Source organism: Acomys minous, assembly GCF_964271855.1.
Source record: "Acomys minous genome assembly, chromosome: 13".
Taxonomy (NCBI): Eukaryota; Metazoa; Chordata; class Mammalia; order Rodentia; family Muridae; genus Acomys; species Acomys minous.
The window spans coordinates 13,547,018-13,554,614 of record NC_140495.1 but is presented as its reverse complement, the minus strand read 5'-3'; positions in this window follow the sequence as shown (position 1 = coordinate 13,554,614).

Below are 7,597 nucleotides of genomic sequence, written 5' to 3'. Positions count from 1 at the left end.
GGTCTACAAAGCGAGTCCAGGACAGCCAGGGCTACACAGAGAAACCCTGTCTCCAAAAACAAAAAAACAAAAAAAACAAAAAAAAAGTTGTACTGTTTGTATATAACTTTTAAACATCCTCTCATGTACTCATTGTTACATTGTTTATATTACATGTGATGTGTGTGAACATGCATGCATGATACACAACACACATGTGGATAACAGAGGACAGCTTGAAGGCAAGAGTCTCTCTTTCCACCTTGTGGGTCATGGGAATGGAACTCAGGTCAGCAGACTTGGCAGCAGACATCTTTACCCACTAAATCATCTCACCGGCCCCTCCTGTATACTTTAAATCATCTCTAGATTAGTTATAACACTAACTCAGTATAATAAATATATTCAGTGCAGATACAACGTTTTTTTTTTCAGATACAACTTTTAAAAGTATTTTTGATTCCTAGTTGGTTGAACCTGTGGCTGAGAAGGGCTGGCTGACTGTACTTCATCCAGTGCTCACGGACATGTTGCCGTTTCTGGGTTTCAAAAGAGAGAGGAACAGCAGCTTGGTGTAGTTCAACAAGGCAGCACTGCAGGCAGGTAATGTTACCTAGAGCTGCAGCTGGAAACATCCTCAGAGTTCACACCAGGATTCACTCCCCAACCATCCGAGATATTCACTCAAACGGTTTCCCCTAGGCAGAGTCTCTGTGCCTTTACTAATCATATGGGGAAAGATTCTGAAATTTCTACTCTTTATTTCTATGAAGCAGTTCAGTTTAATATAGGCTTAATCATGAGCATTAAAAGAAAGAGATAGTCAGGTGTGCAGGAGCACACTTTCACTCCCAGAACTCAGGAGGCGGAGGCAGATCTATTAGTTCCAGGCCAGCCTGGTCTACAGAGTAAATTCAGGATAGACAAGGCTAACACAGAGAAACCCTGTCTTGGAAAAAAAAAAAAAAGCCTGGCAGTAGTGGCGCACGCCTTTAATCCCAGCACTTAGGAGGCAGAGACAGGTGGATCTCCATACGAGACCAGCCTGGACTACAGAGCGAGTTCCAGGACAGCCAGAGCTGTTACACAGAGAAACCCTGTCTCAAAAAATCAAAAAAATTTAAAAAAATAAAAAGGAAAGAAAGAAAGAAAGAAAGAAAGAAAATGAAAGAAAGAAATAAAAAACAAAACAAAATCTACGCTTGGGCATGGTGGCAATATATCTTCAGCATTTAAGAGGCCAGGGCAAGTAGATTTCTGTGAGTTCAAGACAAGCCTGGTCTACACAGTGAGATTCTATTTCAAACAAAACAAAAACCCAACATACTCATGAGCTGTGGGTGGTGTCACTTGCCTGTAACCCTAACAATTAGGAAAGTGATGTAAGGTAATTATTCAAGACCAGTCTGACTTACATTGTATGTAACGTCTCAAAAAATTGTTTTTAGCCAGGCATAGTGTTGCACACCTTTAATCCCAGCACTCGGGAGGCAGAGGCAGGTGGATCACTGTGAGTTCGAGGCCAGCCTGGTCTATAAAGTAAGTCTTAGACAGCCAAGGAAACCCAGAGAAACCCTGTCTCGAAAACCAAAAAACCCAGAAAGCCATACATACACATATTTTTCCCTCTTTTTTCTGATTCCTCAGTCGTCGTCTTCCTTATTGTGTTTCCATGGGAACTGGAAGAAGAATCCATGTGTGTTAAGTAATAAATGAATAAATTAGCCAGGCGTGATGATGCACGTCGTTAGTCCCAGAACTCAGTGGTTAAGAGCCCTGGTTCCTCTTCCAGAGAACTGGGGTTCAGTTCCCAGCACCCACATTGCAAAGCACAACCATCTGTAACTCCCCTCCTAGGGGATTCAATAATCTGGGCTCCACAGGCCCTGCAATGCACATGGTACACAGACCTACATGCAGGCAAAACATCAGGGACATAAATAAATAAAAATGGACATACCACAGTGTGAAGTAACACAGTGGTGTTTCACAATTACACTAAGAAGTCTTCGGAGACCTATTTTTAACTTCTCAGGTCTGAAGGACATTTAAAAGCTTAAATTTGCTAGGCATGGTGGCACATGCCTTTAATCCCAGCACTTGGGAGGCAGAGGCAGGCGGATCACTGTGAGTTCGAGGCCAGCCTGGTCTACAAAGTGAGTCCAGGACAGCCAAGGCTATACAGAGAAACCCTAGCTTGAAAAACCAAACAGCCCCTACCCAGATCTAGCCAATGGTCAGAACAGTCTCCACAGTTGAGTGGAGAGTGGGATATGACTTTCTCACGTACTCTGGTGCCTCACATTTGACCATGTCCCCTGGAGGGGGAGACCTGGTGGCACTCAGAGGAAGGACAGCAGGTTAAGACTTGATACCCTATGAGCATATACAGGGGGAGGATATCCCCCTCAGGAACAGGCATAGGGGAGGGGAATAAGGGGAAAATGGGAGGGAGGGAAAAAGGGGAGGATACAAGGGATGGGATAACCATGAGATGTAACAAGAATAAATTTAAAAATAATAATAATAAAATAAAATAAATTAAAAAAAGAAAAAGAAAAAAACAAAAACAAAAAAACAAAAACGAAAAAGAAAAACCAAACAAACAAAAAAACTCCAGAACTTTAACTATTACTGTGTGTGTGCATGATGGTGGGTGGGGGCCTGTGTGTCATACAAGTGTGGAAGTAAGCGGACTCCTTGCTGCTGTCCAGTAAGGAGTAAGGTCTCTTCGCTCTTGATATGGATTCTAGGAACCGAACACAGGTCTCCAGATTTGCATGGCAAAGTGCCTTTAGCAGCTGAGCCTCTGACCTGCCCTGAGCCACGGGCTTTGTCCTCCTCAGACCATGTAGCTGTTGCTTGGTGTGTAAGGCTGGAGTAAAGCAGTGGATTAGGGTTGTGAGGAGAGAAAGAAGAGGATTTGCTAACACCAGTGCCAGTTGAGGACTGGCAGCTACTGTTCTGTTTATTGTATTTTATTTTTTTGGTGGTGTGTGTGGGGGGGAATGGTTTCAAGACAGGGTCTCTCTGTGTAGCCTTGGCTGTCCTAGACTCACTTTGTAGACCAGGCTGGCCTCGAACTCACAGAGATTCGAGTGCCTCTGCCGCCCCAGTGCTGGGATTAAAGGCGTGCGTTCTGTTTATTTTTATTTCAAAAACATCTATTTGGGAATGTGTAAGTCTGTGTGTGTGCGTAGAATCCAATGCTAGATATCTTTTTCTGTCACTCTCCACCTATTCCTTTGCGGCAAGGTCTCTCCCTGGACCTAAAGCTCCTGTTTTCTCAGATCCACTAGAAGTCAGGAAATCCCAGATGTCTCCCTTTGGAGCTGGGCTTACAGCTGTGTTCAGGAAAGACCTGGCTTGTCGCTTGGGCACTGAGGTCCATACTCTGATCCTCATAATTGTAAGACAAGGTCTCTTAATGTCTGGGCCATCTCTCTAGCCTCCAGTAGTAACGCAGAGCTCTAAGGCCCTGTGGACTGTCTGCCTGAGCACTGGGGACCACCCTGGGGAGGAAGTCTAGGAAAGAGGAGGCACCACCCGCCGGGATGCTGAAAGAGAAGCAGGGAAGCGAGACAGATGAATTCGTCAGAAAAGCCTGTGCCGAGGGACGATCCACTGTGGGAGAAGATGCCGGTGCTCAACAAGCATGGAGAAGAGAAAGACTTGACCATAGCAGGGAGCTCACAGGTCACTTTGACCCAGGAGGGCCTGTGGGACAGACATATGATTAGACATGTGATCAGAATGCCCTCACAAAATCATGAGAAGACAAGCAGTCCCACACTGTGTGGGCAACCTGTTGTGCAGAAGTGTTTCCCTATGATGAAGCTGTGCAGTGCCTGTGTCACTGAGTTGAGGCCCTGGATCCCAGTATCTGAGTGGCTGTTTCTGATGGTCTGTGTGTCAGAACCTGTGGCCTCACCTGCCCTCACTACCACTCTGGTTTTTGTTCCAAAACATCTGTCTGTCTCTCCTTTTGGCTTTTTCCAAGACAGGGTTTCTCTCTGAGTAGCCTTGGCTGTCCTGGACTCACTTTGTAAACCAGGCTGGTCTTGAACTCACAGAGATCCATCTACCTCCTTCTGCCTCCTGAGTGCTGGGTGGGATCAAAGGATCAAAGGGTGACACCATGCTTGCCTGTCCCTTGCTATCTCAGCTCTTTTAATTTGATACCATCTCTCTTCTGCAAAACTGTAGCACTTGGTGGATGTGCATTCCTCTTGCCATTGTCAAAGGACACACAACACATACAAACCTGCCTGCCTTTGCCTGCACTCTGAGGAGACATATCTAACAGTCCGGTTCTGACCTTATTGTGGTCATTAAAATACCTGCCCTAGCCAGGTGGTGGTAGCCCATGCCTTTAATCCCAGCACTTGGGAGGCAGAGGCAGGTGGATCTCTGTGAGTTCGAGGACAGCCTGGTCTACAAAGGAGTCCAGTACAGCCAGGGCTCTGTTACACAGAGAAATCCTGTCTCAAAACAAAAAACAAAAAACAAAAAACAAAAACAAAAAACAAAAAGCAAAAACAAAACAAAAAAAATAAGATACCTGTCCTGAGCCAGGCGTGGTGACACACACCTGTAATCCCAGCACTCAAGAGGCAGAGGCAGGTTGATTGATGTGAGTTCAAGGCCAGCCTGGTCTACAAAGTAAGTCTAGGTCAGCCAATGCTACACAGAGAAACCCTGTCTTGAAAAACAAAACAAAACAAAACAAAAAAAGATACCTACCCTGAGCCAGGCCCAGTGGCTCACACCTGTAATCCCAGCACTTGGAAGCCTGAAGCAGGATGATTGGGAATTCAGGTCCAGCTTAGGAAATATAGTGAGTCCCAGGCCAGCCTGGACTACAGAGCGAGACCCTGTAGCTAAATGAGAATTAGTTAATTAGTTATTGACATGCCTGTCAATCATCCCTGCTCCTCATTGCTCCCTTTGATGGGTAGGAGCTGTTGTTGTCTGCCTTGATTGGCAAGGTGACCTAAATTTCACTGCCCTGTTTAAAAAAGAAAAGAAAAGAAAAGAAAAAAAAAAGCCAGCAGAGTTCAAGGTATTGCACAAACACACACTTCTTCAAAACCCCTTTCTTACATTTTAAAAATTAATCTTATTTTCCTATTGGTTGTTTTTTGTTTATTTTGTTATTTATTGGGTTTTGGTTTGTTCGTTTGTTTTTGATACAGGGTCTCACTATATAGCCTTGGGTAGCCCAGAACTCCCTATGGAGGCCAGGCTGGCCTTGAACTCACAGAGGTTCACCAGCCTCTGCCTTTCCAGTGCTAGAATTAAAGGTGTTCATCAACGTGACCAGCCGTCTTGTGAGGCAAGCTCTCACTGTACAGCCCAGGCTGACCTTGAACTCATCATTTCCTGCCTCTGCCTCCCAGGTGCTGAGACTATAGGCGTGTGCCACCACATCTAGCTTAAAACAAAGCCAAGTGAAAAAGCAGATTTTGCCTCAAGTTTATTTCTAGAAACAGCACAAGTCACCAGGCATCTGCAGGCAGGAGAGAGGGTCACCCAGTCTGTCTGTCTTCACGTTGGCAGACAGAGGCCTTTACTATGGGGCTGTCACAGGAGTCTGGAAATTTTGGGGGACCTGAGCTGGAGCTAAAGCAAGTGTCAGATCCAAAGCAGGCACCAAAATGGCAGTGCTGGCAACAATGTCCTGAACAGAAGGGTTGATAGTAGGTAAACAGAAGCCTAAATCCAGCACTCCTCGGGAATCCCAGGACCTCCTTCATCTGACTCAAACATCAACCCCCTTAGGCAAGAACATCTAGTTCCTGGTCAGCCCAGCAGCCCCCATCAGCTCACGACCCCCCACCTACCGACTGCCATATAAATCCACTTGCTTTTCTGACATTTTTGCCTCTCTCTGCCCCGCAGGAGATGGCATTGGCGGTTTGATCACCATTAAACTTTTCATTCCACCCACAGAGTGGTCCAGGCTGGTGGTTTCACTGCATCCTCACTTACAGCAGCAGACAAAGCCTGGGCCTGGACTGTGTCATAGCCCGAGCCTTGGTCTAGGCCCTGGCCTCTGGTTGGCAGAGCCTGAGACCCTTGGCTATGTAGCCATGATCTGGTTTCCCAAGCTTGGGGTGCTGAGTGAAAGCAAGATGCCCGGGCTGGGGAGATAGTGTAGCGTCTAAGAGCACTGGCTGTTTTTGCAGAGGACCAGGTTCAATTCCCAGCACCCATGTGGCAGCTCACAATTGTCTGTAACTCCAGTTCCAGGAGATCCAACACCTTCATACAAACAACCATGCAGACAACACACCCATGCACACAAAATAAAAATATAGCATTAAAAAGAAAAAAGATGGTAGAGCTCACATTGAGACTAACCAGTATCTTGGACTGAGCTTTCTTAGTCTTCACCAGGGCCTTGGTAATCTTTTTGGGGTTTTTTGTTTGTTTGTTTTTTGTTTTTGTTTTGTTTTTTGAGACAGGGTTTCTCTGTGTAGCCTTGGCTGTCCTGGACTCACTTTGTAGAGCAGGCTGGCCTCTAACTCACAGCGATCCACTTGCCTCTGCCTCTCAAGTACTGGGATTAAAGGCATGCGCCACCACACCTAGCCAAAGGCCTTGGTCATGTTAGCATGAGAACCTGCTGCCTATACATTGTCTTCCAGAATTTTCTTCAGGCTCTTCCTGTTGTACTTCTTGGCAAAACATACATGGGCCTCGTGGCACAAGTGTTTAGTCCCAGCATTCAGGAAGCAGTGGCTGAAGGATTGCTGTGAGTTCAAAGCCAGTCTGGTCTACAAAGTGAGTCCAGGACAGCCAAGGCTACACAGAGAAACCCTGTCTCAAACCAAACCAAACATGTTCCTCTTGAAGGTTGACCCTCGTAAAAGAAGATTCCTATCCTTGAGGTCTTGATTCTTAATGCCCTTTCTATGCCATTTGGGTATTGGATATGTGTAGTATAAAGAATTGGGCCATGTTTTCACAGGAACTTGTGGCTTCCAAGGGCCTTGGAACCAGAAGAGATGTTTGATATTTTTGAGATAATCTTCATAGCCTGGGCTCATCTCAGATTGTAGCCAAGGATGTCTCTGAGTTACTGGTGCTCCTGACTCTACCTCTGGAGCAACGGAATTGAGTGACATGTTTATATATTTTATTTTCCTTTTAATCATTGACTTATTTTTTCACTTTCTTGTTGAATTACTAATTTGTCCCTCACTAAATAAATTGGCTTGTCCTGGGCGTCCAGTACCCTCTGGTGTACTGACACTCCATTTCAGATGCACGGGCCTTGGTGCTTTGTGCACACCTCATAGTTTCCATGCCCCATTGCCAGCTGCTCCCCCTAAAAGCGTCAGGATGCTAGCTCCCACCTGCCCCTACCCCCCCTCCACTCTAACCAAGTCCCCTGGCCTCTCTTGCCTAGTTGTCAACACCCTGGGGTCTGGCATGGGGTGGGTCTCTGTGTGGCCACAATGGAGCTGTGGCACTTGTCCATGCTACACGGATGTCTGTTCCTCCTATGGTACCTGCCAGTCTCAATCACAAGTAGGGTTTTATCTGTGTTTCCTGAAGGAACAAATGAAACAGGAGAGACTGTGTGAGCACTCAAGCAACCTAACCTCCCTTA